The sequence below is a fragment of the Protopterus annectens genome, chromosome 6.part0, assembly GCF_019279795.1.
Source record: "Protopterus annectens isolate FY-2018-M chromosome 6.part0, PAN1.0, whole genome shotgun sequence".
NCBI classification, from domain to species: domain Eukaryota; kingdom Metazoa; phylum Chordata; order Ceratodontiformes; family Protopteridae; genus Protopterus; species Protopterus annectens.
The window spans coordinates 921,522,717-921,542,808 of NC_056737.1; the positions used below are offsets into that span (position 1 = coordinate 921,522,717).

The 20,092-nt window shown below is 41.0% G+C and overlaps 1 protein-coding gene across 2 annotated transcripts in view; it reads right to left on the bottom strand.

Moving 5' to 3' along the window:
- The window catches only part of CHGA (chromogranin A), a 396,109-nt gene that overhangs the window by 284,738 nt on the left and 91,279 nt on the right, over positions 1 to 20,092 (bottom strand). The window lies entirely within an intron of this gene.

Consider the following 20,092-nt stretch of genomic DNA (forward strand, 5'->3'; position numbering starts at 1 on the left):
ACCCAAGTTCATGATGCTGAGCCAAACCATGCCGGAACTTTCTGCACAAATGAGATGTAGTTCTGCAAGCTGGCATTGAGGTGCATGCATGTGCACGTAACTGCATTGGTGCATGTGATCTTGCGGTGCAATAAGAATGCACGCCCAGCTCCATATCAGTATATACAGGTGCTGTTGGAGGAAGACCAATGTTTTACCAAGTCCATCAGTGTGTTAAAGCTAGTCACTGTGTAGTTTGCAATCCCCTATACATGTCCTGTCACATCTCTTGCTGTGTCCTGGGCAGTTTTAAACCTCTGTCATGACCTGTGCTCTATCACTGCCAGAGGCAATATATTGCCTGGCAGTTTAATGAATAAGATTAAGTGTATGACCTGCTAATGAGCTTCATCATTTAGTCCAGGGTTGGATTCTATCCATCCCCATTTGTGTACTGTGTGACTTTAAGCAACCAGTTAATCAAATGTTGTTCCTAGGTCACCCAAATGTTGTTCCTAGGTCACCCCTGAAAAAAAAGATTGTGACTGTTAGATTTACCTGGGTAACACATAAATAAAAAAGTATATTTTGTGGCTCTGTCATTATCTCTACTAAGTAATATTACATCAAGTCAGACTTGAATATCCCCTCTTTCAGCTATTACTAATGTCATCCACTCCTCATATGTTCTTTTTAACTCCCTCTCCCCATTTACTGCTAAATCAGTATACACAGATCATATATTTTTACCTTTTCTCTCTTGTAAAGTATAATGTTCCATAATTCTAAGTTTTTCTGCTTACTCCAGTCCTTGCTTTCTACCTGCCTAATTTTTCTTCCTTTCTGTGCCACCAAGAACTACACACATATTCCAGATACAACATTTCTATGCCTTGTACCTTGTGAAATACTGCCATCCACCTTTACCTTTCTCATTGCACAGCATGAGTCAATGTAGAGGTGACAATGACCCCTTCATCACCCTTCATCATTCTCATTCATTCTCCTGCTTTGGAACACAACATCAGAATGGCATCGTCTCTGTAGGCTCCTCCCTTTCAAAGTACACAGCTTTGGATGTTTTCTGCTGTATCCCAACAGCCACAAGTCAGTTCACTATGCAGGCCACCACAGGTTTTTCTGGAAACTTCATTCTTTCCCTTTATTTCTACTGCACTTAGATTCATAGGAGACTACTAGACTAACGGCTTGAGTCCATACAAGCCTAGCCAGAATAACCTGCTTTTACCCAGTATGTCACCCCCTTAGGGCAAGAAGATGGCATAGGTTTGTGCATATGCCTTGAGTATTTTACAGATTGTCCCTATCCATAAGGGACATAGGCACTACTCCAGGTGTGAATTTGTGTGTTTAATGTAAATTCCTATTTAAAGAAGGGAAGGGGTGATCTCTATTTCACACATCTGTCTCTCCAGCATGTTTTGTTTGAGTAACTGACTAGGTTTAGACCACTAGATTAGGTGGCCCTCATGCTATTTGTCTTGTGGATGTGTAGTAACTACATCAGGGCTGAACGTGTGAGTACCTTGTAGGTCAGGCACAGGTCAGCCCATAATAGTTGGTAGGAGTTAGAGTAAAGGAATAGGGCTTTTAGTCTATCAGCATATGAAATGTTATTTACACCCTGTATTTTCTTTGTGAGGAACCTCTAAGGTCACTCCAGCTATTTTAAGTGCCTAGTCAAGTACATGCCAAATGGTACATTGTACTCAATTATTAGTCTAACAAGGGCTAACTACAGTGGGACTGTATCTTCCTTGGATCTGGATGCCATATCTTTACTTATAAGCTGTGCCATATAGAATGACTTCCTCACTACTGTGGATACATACTGGCAGTCAAAGGTCAAGCTACTATCTATCTGTGCATCTAGAGCTTTCACCTCTCAGTCCACTGTTAGGGGTGTGCTAGTAATGTTGTAATTTGCAGGGGTCTTTGGCTTCCCAAAGGGTATGACAATGTATTGTTTCACATTTACTTTTAGGCCATGGCTCTAGTACCAATAATTTGTCTGATTTAGACCATCCTGATGGATATCTGCTTCATTGGGGGAGTCGATGATTGCCCCCAGCTTGCAGTCCTCAGCAAAATTTGGCATTCTGAGGCCTTCCACATTAGCCTTGACTTCAGAGAAGTATATTCTGAACAGGAGTGGCCCGGCACACAACTAGTAACTGGCCTTTTTCTGGCTCTGGATTTACCCATTTTAACCACATGTGCCCTGTCAATGAGCCAATTGGCTAGCCATCTGATGATGTAGAGATTTATGCCCAGTTTTTTGAGTTTATTTATAAGACCTGAGTGTGGAATTGTGCCAAATGCCTTGGCCAGCTCAAGGTAGGTTGTATGCACTGTTTTACCCTAATTCGTGGCCCTAGTGACTTTTTCAAAAAAGTCTATCAGATTTAGTAGGCATGAGCTGCCCTTGACAAAGATGAATTGGGTTAGGTCCAGTGTTTGGAGGTTTTCTTTGTCATTATTTATCATGTCCACGATTATTCTTTCCATGGCCTTACATATAAGACTAGTCAAAGTTATGGGTTGTAATTACCTGAGTCAGTTGATGGTCCCCCTTTGTGCAGAGGGATAACTGTTGCTGTCCTCCACTCTTTCAGGACAAAGCCAGTCCAGGGGCTGTAGTTAAATAGAGGTCCCAATGGGCCTGACAGGTCCTGACTCAAGCTATTTAAGAGGTGCAGTGGTGAAGCGGTTAAAGTTGTCACCTCACAGTAAGAGGTTCTTTGGTTCAATTCTCGGCTGGGGTGTCTAGTGTGGAGTCTGCATGTCCTCCCTGCATTCATGTGGGTTTCCTCTGGGTACTCTAGTTTACTCTCACATTCCAAAGACATGCGTCTGGATCATTTCTCCCCGGGCCTTCACTGAAAATAGGCTCTGTCCTAGTCAGACTTTCCTGTTCAACAAATGTTAAATAAATAAATAAAAATATCGTCGGGCCCCATTGAAGCCATGTTTTCTGCAGTGGCAACCTGTTCTTTAGTGATAATTGCTGGGAGAGTGTAGGAGGGTATTTCATAGGGGAGAACTGGGGGTGATGGGGAGGTGAAATTTGAGCTGAATTTATCAGCCAACAGATTTTTTATGTTTTCTAGCCGAGTATAGGTGATACCCTCCACAACTAATTTTGCACATTCTTGAGTGTTCTCTTAAGACTGCGGACATTACTGAAAAATGTCTTATGGTTGTCCTTAGCTTTAGAGGTTATTTTTGTCTCAAAGTCTGTTTTCAGAGTGTTGAGTAGTTCCCTGATTTACTTGTTTAGACTGAGGGACATTTTTTTCTGTTGTGCACATTCCCTTTTACTTCTTAACATGATTTTCTTTATTTTGTTGTAAAACCCATTAATACCTGGGGTCCAACACGGTGGCTTGTTTTTGTGGTTTGACCTGGACTTACTTTGGTCTGGTGCTGATGTTTCTTTGTAGTTGTTTATATGGTCATCCAGGGCTTTTGTGTATGCCTCTGCTTAAGGTTTTTGTTTTCCGGGTTTTGGAAAGCTTGGAATATAGCTATACCATCACTAAATAGGAGGATGTTTGCCTTAGAAAAGTTCTTCAGGTTTTTGCAGTTAGGTGGGGATTTTGTTTTACCTTTACTTCAAAGAAGACCACTTTGTAATCTGATCTTTCCAGTGAAGACATAACACTTAGGGGGCACAGTGCTCACCCATATTTGTGAGTACCAGATCTAGGATATGTGTACCTTTAGTGGGGGTTCAGCATAGTTGCTCTAAAACATTTGAGTTTACAAAGTCAAGAAATCTTTGGGCCTGCATGTTTGTGGCTTTGTATGCCTCTCAGTTAATGGAGGAGTAGTTAAAATCACCATTGAGAATGGTATTGGGCTCGATAGTGCGTGATTCTAGTAACTTCAGGTATGATGTATGGGTTTTCTGGTTTACAGTAGGGGATCTGTAGCTAGCAAGAATATGGTAATAGATTTTTCCCATGGTTAGTTGGACATGGAGTAGCTCAAGCATGTCATATTGTTTGGCCAACTTTAAGGTGTGTTTATCCTTTATGTAGATAAATACACCTCTGCCTTAGTGGGTGGTAGGAACGTATGAAAGGCAGTATAGCCATGGACAGCCAGACTGCTTTCTGTGACTTTGAACCATGTTTCAGTAACTGCACAGATGTCAGCATTCTCCAGGATGAGGAGTGCAGTTTCTTGTTGAGACTCCTAGCACTGAGCAGTAACACCTATAGCTTGTCCAGAGTAGATTTTATCCTAAAGCATAGTGGTGACACTTGAAGACCATCCCTGGCAAGCAGCATGGCCTGTGAACCATGCCCTTCCAGGCTGACAAGTATTGGAACCCTTTAGAATGACACCAGTACCTAAGCCAATTGTTAAAGTCGATCATTTTCTGTTGGTATTGTGGAATAATCCTTGGAGACAGTAGAATGGTGCTCAGTGCTAGGCTCATACCTGCTTGTGACACATATTCTGAGAGTGCAATCATGTATTTTTTCATATAGTCCAAGGTGGTACATCTCAGGTCATTCCCACCCATATGGACTATAACAGAGTCATACTGGTACTTGGGGGTAAGTGACCTGAGTGCTTGCTTGATCTGGTGGATCTTGGCCCCTGACAGACAACTAACTGTAATCCTCTCCTTATCCAGACTGTTACGAGGGACATCAGTGTCAATGGATTTTCCTATGATCAAAACATTAGGTTGTGGGGTGTTTCGTCTTTTGGGATTGGTAGTTGAGACAAAATAAGATGTGGTTTTATGTGTTGTGATGTTGTGTGCATGTAGAGTTTCTGAGGACTGTGCCTGAGACACCTTTGAGATTTGGGTAAGTTATATGTGAGCATCTCCACACATGTGGTTCTATGGTCCTTTGTGGGCATAGAGATTGATGTGTGTATGTATTGCTAACAACTGTTTGTTGCTTTTTGTGTCTGTATGTGAGAATCTGGTCTCCAGTGTCAATGTGTAACTGCATCTCTCACATGCTGTATTTGTCTGTCGGAGAATTAAGTGGTTGTCAATGTACATAAGGCAATTTCTACATTGCCTCAGGATGTCCATGTACACCTAGTTAGATGCTGAGATAGCAGGAAAGTGCCTATTCATGGTTGCAGGGCCGAATGTGTACTTTGCAAATGATAGAAGTGGAGGGTGTCTGTAACCAGATGAGGGATGGGTGTTAACTTTGGTGTAATCTACAGCTAACCTATCCAGTGAAACTGTCCAGTGCCCAAACCAGATACTCTCTGAGCAGCAATAGCCTTGGATGTTGTAATAATGCAATGTAGGCCTAAACAGTCCTAACTAAATGCGTTTATACTGCTCATAGCACAAACTAGCTATCCCATGAGTAGCGTAGAACTAAGCTAAGTTCCAAAGTAGTTTTTATAGGGAAATTTCAACTTCTGGTGATTATGTTAATACAAGGTACCACTAACTGCCACTGTGCGAAGAACAGCTTTACGCAAATGTGAGGCTTATATACCATCAGAAAAAAGCAAGTTTTACACTAACAATGCCCTAAGGCTAATCAGATAAGCACAGAATGAGCTTTCTATCAAAAATTCCCATCTCAGGTAAGTGAAAGTAAACTTTCACCTACTACAAGATTACAGACTTTGAACCTCTTAATGTAAAATGACTGGTATGGACTTTAAAAAAGTGCAGAAAACAATAAATAGCACAGAAATCTTTCACAGTATAATGAAAATAATTAAAGCAAGTGAAAATGATACTTCACTGCATTTGTCTTAACAAGGATGGATTCAGATGTTTGCAAAATCTCTTAAAGTCTCAAGTGTTGCCAAATGATCAGCAGCTCTGGATAAATGAGCATTGTTTATTGTATAGCAGAAGTGCTCCAACCACACCAATCAAACTATTCCTGACTAAGAGGCCTGCTACGTACTTTTAACAAGACAGATTAATCTAAAGAAACAAAATATTTACTTACAAAAAGCTCTTAAATATCTGCTAGGGAGATAATCAGAAGTTAGATTTCTTTTTAATGTTTAGTAGAAGTGCTCTCACCACAACAATCAAGTCTTAATGGCCACACTTACTTCCAGGGACAGTGATATATAACTTTAAGGAACCAACAATAATCCAATCAGTAAGCAGATCAATTAAATATAGTTCTAACTAGGCCCCTGTTCATTAAGGTAGTTTCTCTCTCACTGAAACTATTCCTGACCCTGGATCCGGTTAGGTACTTTTAGCACGGCAGATTAATCTAAGGAATACTTATGTACAAAAAAATCAAATAATTTACTTACAACAAGCCAGCTTTATAAAAGCAAACAAGCTAATGTTGTTTTCCAAACATGGTATGACACCTACAGCAAATTTGCTAAGCAGAATGTACTGGATCCACTTACATTATCATATCCATTACTGAAAAATGCCTTATGGTTATCCTTAGCTTTGGAGGCTATTTTTGTCTCAAAGTCTGCTTTCAGAGTGTTGAGTAGTTCCCTGATTTACTTGTTTAGACTAATAACTTCTGCACTAATCAGTGGCCTCCATCAGGCTAGCAACACGCAGGTCAGATTTCTAAGGACTCTGCTAGGTATTTCATCTGACCCTTGTGCTTCATCCACCCTAAAGGCAGCCAGTTTGTTGTCCACCTTCTCCATCTCTAATCAGGTGTCTGTCCATTGTTCTTCCTAGTTTTCTCAGCTCACCTCCCTACATGGTGTACTCTTTTTACACAATACTTCTGTGTTTTGCCAGTTTTCTGTGATCTTCCTCCCATCTTTGCTCAGTTTGGCCAATTCATCCTGTCTCTTCATACTTTTCTCTATGTTTAAAAAAACACTTTATTCCCTTCCTGATCCCTTCTTACTCCCTTTCAGCGTACACCTTTGGTGCCCTAACTATGTTTGTCGCACTTCTGCTAGCCTCCTTCTACTGTGCTTCCACTACCTCCCCACTCCCCCCTGTCTACCTCTTTTATTATGAAGGTACATCGACATTCTACTCTTTTTGCCCATTGCCCTTCATAGCATCCTTGGCCATAGCCCCATGTACTCCATCACTGACCAAGTCTCATAGCTGGCCTATTCTTTTTATTTTCATCCACAGTCTCTTAACTCATCCCTGACCCTCTTTCCCCACAACATAGTACATTCTTTTAAAATCCCACACCATCTTCTTCCTCTGTGCATTCTTACCCTTCTCTATTCTAAATCACACAGTGGGATGATCACTGTTGGCTAATGTTCCTTGTCCTGGACATCTATAACCTCTTCTGCATTAGTAAAGACCATGTTCAGAAATCTGTCCTTCCTGATATAGTCCTGCATCAGATGGCTTGACTCTTCATGGCACAAGTCTCAGTCCCCCCCCACACCTCCTTTACCCTGGAGTTTAGAATCTCCCTGTTTGCTCCTAACAAATTTAGATCCCTCATGAGTACTATCCTCTGCCTGTTAACCATTCCTCTATGCTGTCCTCCATTCTCTGACAGTCCACCTTCCTACCATAATGCGTCCAGGGGATGATGCACTTTATCAGCTTATTTAACACTCCATCCCTTATCTGTCATGGCATTCATCTTGGGTTCTGACTCTAGGTGTTCTATTGCCACAGTCTTCATTGGTGCTCCCCCTTCTGTCCTCACATTTGATGTACTCCTTTGTAAAGATTGTCACTCAACCTCCATATCTCCCTTCTCTGTCATTCCCAGTCAACCTATTCCCAGGTAACTCCATGTCCTACTTCCTGCTTTGACTGACTCCATGTTTGCCTGATACCAGCAATGTCCATCCCACCCCAACCCTACACCGGAATCATGTTGATTTGCTAAACATAATTAGTGCAAATGCCAGATGCCGTGGTGGTACAGCGGTAGCATTGTTACCTCACAACAAGAGGTTCCCCCATTCGATTCTCGGCTGGGCTTGGGTAGCGTTCGAAAGACATGCGTGTGTAAATGGGCGTGCTTTCGTTGAAGGTTGGGTGCCAAGCTGGCACCTTGGCATTTCGTAAAAATCTACTGCCAATCATTAGCGGACCGATGTTCCGCTGTGGCAACCCCTTACCGGGAAAAGCCGAAAGACAAACAACAACAACAATTAGAGCAAATGCCATTCATGCAAAATCAAATCACTGAAAAACCACTTACAGTAAAATAAATAAATAAATGAACAAGGTACATTTTTCATGGGGAACAAGCACACCTCACCATATCCCACCTTGTGAAAGGATACCCCCACGCATCCTCAACTTACATATACCACCTCCACAGTCACACAATAATGGGGAAAAGTCCCACCTCTATGATTGAGGAAAGTGTTTTTCAATGTTGTTGATGTGCATGAAAAGCATTTACAATAATCATGTTCAACAAATTGACTGACTCTCCCTGCATCACTGCTTGTAGGTCCCCCTTTTTCCTACCTAGACTCCTTCCATCACAAAATAATACTACCAAGTCATGTTCTGAGTAACCCTTGTTTGTTCCTTTTCTCTATATGTATTTTATCTTCTATCTAGCATTTGAATACCTAGCCCTTCATCTGCTTTTGTCACACTCACTCCCCCTGTCATCTTAGTTTTATGGTAAGAATTCTTCAAAAGACATTGAAATGTGAGGCATCAAAGATGTTGCAGACAGCACACATCACTACAGACTACCCCAACTCAGCACTATAATAGAGAAGAACTGGCCCATTTTATTAGCTATGTCTGAAGTTAGATCTATAGTGGGGGACAAACCTAGTTTTGGATTTAGAAGTGCCGAAACATTAAAACGAAAATTATGTTATAAAGATTTCCGAGAGAAAACTAAGACCAAAGACAGGATAATAGGCACAAGGAAATGTTACAACTGTTCTTGTTGTAATGACCTATATGAAGGAGAGAATATCTTTAAGCACCCCACTAATGATGAAGTATTCACATTGATAACAATGACCACTTGTAATGAGGAAAGAGTGGTCTATTTGGCTACATGCACATTATGTGCATCTTTCTACATGGGCAAAACTATTACAAAATTAAAAGAGAGAATAATTGAGCATAAATTGGAGATTAGGAGGAAAGTATTGACAAATGCTTTGAGTAAACACGTTATAGATAAAGGCGAAAAGCATGTTTTTAGATTTAGGGTATTGGCTACAATAGATATTAGTTTAAGGAAGGGGGATATTAATAATTGTCTAGAATTAAAAGAATTAGAATGGATTATTAGACTTCAGGCAGATGTGTTCCCTGGTCTAAATAATGCCGTCAGCCTAAAGCCCCTACTAGTAAAGAGGCAAAGGGAAAGGTTATGAAATACATATAATGCATAAAGTATATGTTTATGTAATAATCATGAAACGTTGTGTAAAAGTGTACAATGATACTTATATGTACGTATGTATATGATGGGAGTTGCAAGGTTTTTCTATATATGTTTTTTATATATGTTTATATGTGTATTTATATATTTATTATAATACACTATAACCACTTGCAATATAATTGTAAGATATTTTTAGTATGGTATTTAAATACTGATTTACTGATTAAGTATTATATTTTTTGTAATATTATAGTTAGATAGAATTTTAGTATGATTTTAAATGATGTATTGTCTTTTTAAGATTTGGCTGTTTATTAAGTGGTGGGATGGGCTGAAGCATGTGACTATATGATCTCTCCTATTTAAATGTTGTAGTAATGTTATTGCTTTGTACTGATGAAGGGTGTAGACCCGAAAGCTTTATGGAATAAATTCTTTTGGTGTGTTATCGTTGTGTACTATATGCAGTTGGCAGTAGCACCATTGTTTTATTGAGATGTGCAACTTGTGGCCAGAGGGCTACATGTAACATTAGGCAACCCAGCAATGTCCATAATATTCTTAGCAGGGGTCTATATTATATAAACAAATGCACTGAATTGCAAATGCTATATAATCGACCCACAATCCCCGAAAACCCAAAATGTCAAGGGGAAAAAAATCGCTAATCCGTTAAAAAAAAATCAAAACACAAAATAAAGTGGGGGGCTTTGCCCCCTACACCCCCTACTTAAATGTACCAACTCAGAAACGCAACTCAGTGGAGGAAATGGCAAAGTCCCAAAAGTGGCCCAGTGATTTTTTTCGCCAGGAAAAAAAAAATCACTGTTCCGTGCTTTTGGTATTTTGCCATTTCGCGTAATGACGTTCGGCTAAACAGCGTTCGCAATTCATTGCGTTCACTAAAATAATAGGGACCCCCTAGCTGGTAGTGTCTATAGCTGCAGTGTATTTAAAGCAGGTTCACTCATGGCGATCAAATGGTTTCCTTAGCAGTTTGCATTGTTCTCTGTACTTTCAATATTTTCCTGAGCACATTCTCAGGCTACTTCTGTATTATAAACTTTTTGTTCTGTGGCTTGTCTTACTTGACTTTCCAAAGGCCCTACAAGCAAAATTCACTCAATGAAACTCTAAATCCATGTAGCCATGATGGTTTCTGACTGAAATATCCCTGGCTAGGTTCAATATCAACAGATGAATGTTATTATATGATGCCAAATTTTATTTGTTATATAAAATCTAATATCATCCATTGATCACCTAGTTTTTCAAGGTTGAAAGCTAAAAGTTTCAATAAGACTTGTTGTCATTTTGGCCACAATTCTGCCTTAATTGAGCTACACCAGGTACAACTTCTCTAATATTCAGATGCCATAACTATCTACAGAGCCATCCCAGCACAACAGGCAAGTCCAAACCCAACTACAAACTGACTTTTGGGCATAAACCACTGACTCATCTCCAAAAAGTTTCTCCTTAAGTTAATTCCAAAGCTATCAGTTCCCCTCAAGCTTTTGAATGAGCACAACAACTTTATTTTCACTTCATTCAGATACCTAGGCATCCTGTATAACCAGTTTCTTTACTTTTCAAGAGCAAATGCAAAAAATTAGCTCTGAAATCATCTGCCTTCTTTATGACATAGAAAATAGCTCAATTCCTTATTTTGCCCGCTAGGACAGCCATTTGCAAAGATGGCCTGCTTGAACAAATTGAGAATGGCATGCTCTTGTTTGCTACCTCCTCTAACAAAAACTCATCAACAACATAGCCTTTATCTACCAAAATATATCACTTCATGAATGATTTCACTTGCTTTGAACACAGCTGCCTTACACTGCCCAAAAAAATTGTATACCAGTACAAGCCAGATTCAATCTACTTTGAAGCCCCCCAACTATTAACATTACTCCGCCAAGCTTACCTATCTCCATTACTAATGAAACTAATCTCTGCCACCTCAAACCTACAATCTCAGCAGCCAAAGCCTACTATCCAGCCCCCAACTATATAGTTCTGACTGTAGTTTCTCTGTACTTGCTTCAAAACTGTGACAGTCTCTTCCTCATTAGCTGACTGAGCATACTAACTTTGGTAAGAGTGAGCCCCAACTCAAACAGCATCTCTTTGAGCAATACAAATGCAGATGCCAGAATGTATTTCATTAAATCAATGCCACTCTGCACTTGGTGGATATCCTCATGTCACAACATTTACACTGCTACTCTTGGTTACCACTACATTTCTGCTTCCTGTAAATATAGTGGCAGTCTAAATTCTGTATCTTTAATATTAGTTATCAGTTGCTTTATCCTCTAAACACCTTGTGATATCCCTTACAATTTCCTAGGATAAATCTTTTGCTCATCCTTGTCTTGCTACTTCAGTTTCCACTTTTCCTCTTGTAAAATGTACACTTCACCGTGGTGTGATGTTTGTATATAACATCTCTTGTGTTTGTATCTAGTTTCTGTTAACTTTATGTTCCATTGTTGGTTGTAATTCTTACGTTATTTTTGTATTGCTTTTAATGTAACTCAGGCTGAGCCTACAGTTGGTCATGCCGTGTTCAATTGTCTATTATGGTAACCAAAATGTAAATAGAAAATAAATGGTACAATTTAGTTGTCCATAATTAGTTATTTTACTTCCTTTATTCTAGTGAAAATACTAACTTTGTCATTTTAGGCAAATATCCTGAATATGATTGTGCCAGGTAGCATGTTGAAACCTTGTTTGGGCTTCAGTAATCTATTGATCTGTTCCACTCTAATGGAAGCTGTTAAGCACAAGGGAACATTTTTCTAAGCATGCTTCAGTATACTTCGGGTATAGTTCCTCAGTTAAGCCCTCTAAATGCTGAATATTCCTCCTCTAGTGACTTTTAACATTTTCCATCTTATCATTCATTTTATGAATAGTAGCTGTGTCGGAGGGGCTTGAGCCAGACAGCATGGACACCTTACCTGACTCTATAAACACTGTATTTGTCACACAGACCTCTGTATTCTTTTAGCAGGACTGAGCCAACGTTTTCAATTCATGTGTGTCATTGAGTTGAGTAAGCTGTACTCGTAATTCTCTGAGACAAATTGCCTGATTTCTCTATTAGGCAACATGTGATTGGTCAAGCACTCAACTTCCTGTTAGTGCTCCAGTCTCCTATTCACCTGTGGGGTCCATCATTTGGATTATACTGACTCACTTGCCCAGATATGAGTATAAATCCTGTTATACACACACATTCAAAAATCTAGAAACTGGCAAAATGAAAAATAAAGATGTCCATGACTCATATACAAGTATAAAAAATAACGAGTTTACTCTCCCTTAATGTAGAATCATAAAAAAGCTACTACTAACATTGCCCTGGTAGCCAACCACAAACTGAAGAGACACTAGTCCATGCCATTGTCTTATCATACATTTTTTCTATGTCTTCTTCTTCCTTGCTCCTTATTGTTTAGTGCTGGAATCTTTATCACAGGTCCAAGATCTGAGTGCTCTGGACATAAATTCATTTTTAAGAACCAGATGTTAGCTGTTGCCATGACATCTTGTTTCATCTCAGGAATTTGCCATGATCCAAAATCACAGTCCATTACGTGACCCTGCAGCTGTTATGTCATATAATACCTGTGTTACTGGATTTGCACTGACTGTGAGATCCTGACAGACCTGTTTTTAAGATTATCTGTCTTTCATTATAGGCTTTACATACCTTGATACCTACTTATGTGAAAGAGATTCTGCCCTTAGGTCATCTGATGAAGAGCTGCCATTTGTCCTGAGGAACAGTGTTGAAACATCTGGTGAGCGCTGTTTTTTCATCTTTCTCCATCTCTTTGAAATCAGCTACCTTCCCTGCTTCAAAAATGTACTTCTGTGGACTCCATTAAGAAGTCCCAGAAGTACCAATATTTATGGAGGGTCTTCTTAATCCAATCATGGTTTCTATCTTTACATTTAATCATTTATTTTTAATTATCTGATTTATTAATGTTTCCCACAAGTATGCTATTGGAGCTGCCATTTTAACCTCACTGGATTTTTTTGTTTTAATCTGTAATATGCTTAGATAAAAACTTTTGAATACTTAAACAAACAAATAAGTAAATAAACCTTTCTTTACACATTTCTTTGGTACTAAATGCCTACCTTGCATAACTAAAGAAGTCAAGGAAGTAATACTCCAATGAGATAAGCTCTGAACACCATATTATTTGGACTGAATACATGAGTCTCTATAATGTTAAAGAACTTAGGAAGTGAGTTAAGATCATATATAGTAAGAAGAATATCTTCTTTAAAATGCAAACCTCTCAATCAGTATAACCCAAAGTTATTCCGGAATGTGTTACTCATCTACTCAGCCCTGGAAACATCAATCATCCCAACCTATTGCTACCTGCATGGTGGTTTAGTGGTATGCTCTCTGCCTCCTAGAGCCAGCATCTTAGATTAAGTCCTGACTTTACTGTCTGTGTAGAGTATCCATGTTCTCCCTGGGTCTGTTTGGGTTTTCTCCAAGTACTATGGTTTTCTCACTCTTCGTCAAAATATGCTGATTGACTATTGCATTAAAGTCTACTCATATGCATTTTTCCTTCTGGTCTTGTGGCTCAGGTTATGGCTAAAAGTGTCCAAAGATCAGCCAGTTAACAAATAATAAATAAAAAATAAACTGCAGTCCAGTTTCTGAACATTGTTTAATCAATGTTGTCTTATAAATTTGCAGATGGCACTAAGATCAAAATTGCGACCAGAGGCCAGAGGAGATAGTGAGGAAAAGAGTGCATTCAGACAGCAGCTGCTAGACCTACTAGATAAAGCAGGACAACATGAATTGGTGTTAATAATGGGTGTCTTGAATGCACATATTGAAACAGACAGAACAGGATATAAGGACTGCCTTGGTCCACATGGGTGGGGCAACAGGAATAAAGAAGGAGAAGCCATTCTAGACTTCTGTCTGGCAAATGGCTTGATAGTAGCCAACACATGGTTCAGAAAGAGAGGCAGTCACAAGATCACATACAAGAGTAGCCAACATGCAACTCAGGTAGACTTCCTCCTAGTAAGGAAAAGGCACTGGGGTAGAATCCATGGTTGCAAAGTCATCCCCGGTGAAACAGTCGGCCCATAGCATAAACCACTAGTTGCCACAATCAGCTGCAAGCAGTGGTCAGAGAAGGCTCTAAGGTCAACAGAGGCCAGACTGACCTGGAAGCTGACTGGAGAGAAAGTACAGCAGTTCAAGGAATTACTCAGGGCTCTAGCACCCCAAGAAGAGGAGGAAATAGGTGGAGGTGAAGAAGAGTGACAGCACATAAAAACAGCATGTGTTAGGAATACAGAAAAGATATGTGGCCAAGCCAGGTATGGAAATAAGGTATATAAGGAAAGCTGGTGGTGAAATACAGAAGTCCAGGAAGTCATCAAAATAAAAAAAAGGAGTGCAGGAAGAAGTGGGAGACAGAAAAGACTTACCAGGCTAGGAAGGACTACTGGTTGGCTAACAAAGAAGCTAGGAAGGAAGTTGCAATAGCAAAGAATAGGGCATCAGAGGCACCCTACCAACTTCTGGAAAGTGACTCAGTAAGGGGAACAAAGAAACTATATCAGGTTGCAAGGCAAAGGCAGAAAGATAAAGAAGACAGTCAGACACCCTTCGTAAGGGATGCCAGCAACAACCTGCTCAAAAGTCCACAGGACATCAAAGGCAGATAGGTTCATAGGTTCATAGGTAGGTACTGGGCTATCTGCCCGAAGGCATATATTAGCCCAGACACATTGTGCGGTATTCACCACCCCTTTGGTTAGCTCCTTAGGCCCTTGATCTAGCAGCTAATATCCTTGGCCCCTATCTAGTAGAGCTGTTGGTATGATCCCTGGTGTGAACTTTCTGTTATCCATCCACTCGTCAAGGTTCCTCTTGAAAAGTGATAGTGAGGGGCTCTGTCTTATGTAGATTGGGACCTTGTGCCATAGCAAAGGAAGTCTTTGCAAAGGGAATCTATCCCTCCAGCATGTTCTATTCATTGTTGTGCTGAGGTTTATATCCCTAGAGCATGTAGCTTGAGTGGATTTGGTTTTGCTAAGATGGAGCATGTTCAACAGTTCTGGGTTGGACATGGCTCTGTATGTTAGACAGAGATCACCTCTGTTTGAGGCCAGCAATCCTCTTAGCGAGGTACCTCTGTGGTCTCTCCAGCTGCTGGTACATACCAATTGGTGCATCATACTCAATAATGGGTCTGATGGGGGAAGAGTAGAGGGGTACCATTGCATCCTTAGATCTTGATGCGAACCTTTTTGTGATCAGATGGGTCACATAGAAGGATTTTCTAACCACCTTGGCAACATGGTTATCAAAGGAAAGCTGACTATCTACTTGGGTCCCTAGATCCCTTATTACTACCCTTGTTACCTCCTATGTGGTAGTTCATGGGTACTCTGTTTTTTCCAAAGGGGATTACTATGCATTTTTTAGCATTTAGCTTGAGACCATGGCTTTGACACCATGCATCAGTCTCATTAAGGCCCTTCTGGAGGATATCCATGTCGGCCGGAGACTCTATTATAGCACGCAGTTTGCAATCATCTGCAAACTTGGTTAGCCACAGCCCTTCAGTGTTTGCCTGTACTTCAGAGAAGTATATGCCAAACAGGAGAGGCCCCAGGACAGGGCTCTGAGGCACACTGCTCATTACTGGTCTGGATTCGGACATAGATCCCGCTACTCTTACTTTGTGGGATCTGTCTGAGAGCCAGTTTGCGATCCATCTTGTGACGTAAGGGTTTATGCCCAGGTTGGTAACTTTATCAATAATACCCGAATGGGGAATGGTGTCAAATGCTTTAGCAAGGTAAGCCATGTGTACCTCCTTTCCCTTATCTATAGCCTGAGTAACTGTCTCAAAGAAGTCCACCAGGTTCAGGAGGCATGATCTGCCCTTGACGAAGCCGAACTATGTGTGGTCAAGTGTTTGGAGGTTCCCAATCTCTCCATTTATGAGTTCCATAATGATTTGCTCCATTGCCTTACAGATCAGACTGGTCAGGCTTATTGGTCAGTAGTTCCCAGGGTCGGTTGTGGGCCCACCCTTGTGCAGCGGAACCACCATTGCTGTGCACCATTCTATGGGCACATATCCTGTCGAGAGGCTGAGACTGAACAGGGTATTCAGATGCGGGGTTAATTCATTTTGGAGCTCACGTATGACACAGCCCGGGACACCATCTGGTCCAATGGAGGCAGTGTTTTAAGCTTTAGATAGAGCCTTATTAACCAACGTATCAGTAATAATTGGAGTTGCACAATCCCATGGAATAGTAATAGGCCCTGTAGGTGGTGGGGGGGAGAAATTTGCACTGAACCTGTCAGCCAAAATGTTGGCAATGTCAGTGGGGTCAGTGTATTTTGTTCCATTTTGTACTAGCTCAGAACAGACCTGAGTGCTGCCATTTAGGTTTTTGATGTAACCATAGAAGGCCTTATGGTTATCCTTGGCATCCTTGGCAACTTTCTTTTCGAAATTGGCTTTAGTTGACTTGATAAGGGCCCTCAATTTCTTATTAAATGTGATCAGAGAAGATTTTTCTACTTGAGATTTGGCCTTTTTTTGTATGTCTCCTCCTTTTATTGAATAGTTTGCTTGTGGCCGGGGTCCACCAGACTGGTTTCTTCTTGCTTGTGGAAGGAGTCTTGGTTTTATTTGGGATAGCACGGTCCATGCAATCCTGAATATGTATATAAAGTGCCTTGGTGTAGGATTCTGCATCCTGGATATCATTATCCTTCTGCAAGGGAATAGTGAAGCTTTCCACTTCTGACGCAAGTAGTTTGAAGTTTGCTTTGTAAAGGTTTTTTACGATGGTTTCTTTGACTGGGGGAGGTGGAGGGGTGAGGATGTCTAGGGTTATTAGTTTGTGGTCTGATCTGACCAGAGAGGGAGTGATAACGGGTGTGGTACAATGGGCGCCCATATTTGTGATGACTAAATCCAATATGTTGTCCCCTCTAGTGGGAGAACATACCAGTTGTTCAAGGGCATTTGAATTTATAAATTCTATGAACCGCCGGCCATAGGAGTTAGAACATTGGTAGTTCGCCCAGTCTATACCAGGGTAGTTGAAATCACCCAAACTTATGGTGTTGGGTAGGACCTTTATATTTTCCAATGCCTCAAGGAATGCTGAGTGAGCATCTTGGGACATGGTGGGTGATCTGTAACAGGCTATGACTTGAAATGTGGTTTTGCCTGCTGATAGTTACGCATGGATGATTTCTGGGGCATCATGCTGCGCCACTAACCTGGAGTTGTGGGTATCCTTGATGAATATGGATACACCTCCGCCCTTTGTACTGTGATCCGGTAACTGAGGCCGGAAGGTATGATATGAATTGTAACCTGGTAGTGCTGGGGTGCTCTCTGGAGCCTTGAACCAGGTATCCGTCACTGCACAAACTTCGATTTTCTCCATACTGAGGAGTGCCTTGAGTGCGTGCATTTTGAGGTTGAGACTTCTGATGTTGAGTAGCATTACCCTTAGTTTTTGGTTACCTGTGCTGGTTATGGTGGTTGGTTTGTCCTTTGAGCCTTGCCTAAAAAAGGCACTATGGGGACGGCAAGAGCCTTGGCCAGTATTCAAAAGCCTACGGGTGATAGGTGCAAACCATCTCTGGTGAAACAGTGAGGCTTGTCTATCATGTCATCCCAGGCAGACAGACACTGGATCCCCTTAGAATGACACTAGAAGCTTAGCCAATTGTTGAAATTGATCATTTTGTCTTTGTATTGTGGTATCATTCTAGGTGAAGGTAGTATGCTACTCAAGGTCAGGATCATACCAGCTTGGGCTACATGATCAGAGAGCTCCTCGATGTCTCTTTTCATGTAGTCCAGGGAGGTACATCTTAGATCATTCACACCAACATGTACAATAAAACATAGGATTTGCATTTGCTTGGTGGTGTGCCGTTTGCTTGTCTCAGTCCCTTCTTATTGGATTTATCAGTTTGTTTTTGCCTGTCTTTGAGTTCTATGTACAATGACAGTGTCATACTTGTACTTGTTCTGGAGTGACCTAAGTACCTGTGTTATGTGACGGATCCAACAGGCAGCTGACAGTAACCTTCTCCTTGTTTAGCCTGGTGAGTGGAACATCTGTGTGCCTTACTATAGAGTCTCCTATTACTAGCATGTTGGGTATGGTGTTTTGCCTTAGGGGCTGTCGTGATTCACACTGCTGAGGTGAATTATGTGTTTTCTGGCTTGTGTTTGGAGGTGCAGGTTGCTTGCTTGTCTGCTTTGGAAGGCACCATTTCTTTTTCAGATTGGTACCTAGTGCCTCCGAATATGTTTTTGTGTATTTATGTGTATGTTTTGCCGGTGCTTGTTTTGTAGATCCATGTGTGACTGGTGGTGTGATGCTAGTGTGTCTCTTCTCCTCTTGACTGTCTGTTACAGTCATGGGTTGAGAGCGCTTAGCTTCCAGTCTGGCTGTGTATTTGCATCTCTCACAAGTGTTTGTGTCTAGAGGTAAGAGGAGAGGGTTGTCTGTATACATGAGGCAGTTGTGACATTGCCTCAGGATGCCCAATTCCACCAGATGAACTGGAGAGTACACCTGAAGCTGACCTCTGGACATGCTTGGAAAAGTAATTTTCACTTGTCTTGCGAACAATCGAGGGTCTTATGCGGTATTATAATAGTGCTGTCTAGGAGATTTGGAAAATAATAGTGTTGTCTAGGAGATTTGGACAAGTGCTGATTTGGGTTATGCAAGTGCTGCAATTAATAGCAGTTGATCTGAAGCACTTGAGTTGAGGCTTGCCTAGCTCTAAGGGACAATTTGCAGTGCACACTTTGTGGAGCCAGGTATAGTATACTCCAGCTAACCGGCGCTGCCCGACGCTGCTCTGTGTGCAAGACCGCGCAAAAAGAGAGTTGCACGGTTTTAAGAGAGAGAGATCAACGAGTTTGGAATTGACCCAAAATGGCCAATAAAACTACAGTTTCTAGGCAGTAACCACTCCTACAGGGACAGGCAGGCTGCTCAGTGTTAACTGTTGCCACTGGTGAACACAGAGACTTCTCTTTAGCCCAAGTAAGCACCGGCATCCAAGAAACTTACAAACAGTTCAGAACAGCAACTTTGTAACTGAACTTTTTTTAAATTATAGAAAGTGGGAAAATAGCAAGATTTTTTTGTTTTTTTGTTTTTGTTTAAGGATAGCAGAGACACACAAGTAGCAAACTAGTCAGAACAGTGCAGTAAATGACCCCAACGTGCGTGCTAGGTCAGAGGCAGGTAAAATGCAATTTTAAGAAAAAACGATTTTAAATTAAGTGCAACACAAAAAATGCAATAAACAGGTTCTAGGTATGTTCTAAATACTGTTTCTAACACAGATAGAGAAGTATTTCCAGCAGCTTCTGAATGAAAAAACACCCACAGAATCTCTACTGCCCCAGAAACAGCCTACGATGAGAGAAGAAGAGGAGCCCACCTTAGAAGACGTAAGAACAGCACTAAGGAAGATGAAGTCAGGGAACGCAGCAGGCTCAGATGAGGTGACAGTAGATATGATTAAGATGCTGGGTGAGATAGAGGAGAAATGGCTCCTGAAGGTACTAATAGCAGTATGGAGAGAAAGGCGTATCCCAGATGACTGGAGAATAAGCATACTCGTGCGGTGTACAAGAACAAAGGGGACATCCACAACTGTGAGTAGTACAGAGGCATCAAACTCCTACCACATTGCATGAAAGTTCTGAAGAGGGTGATTGATA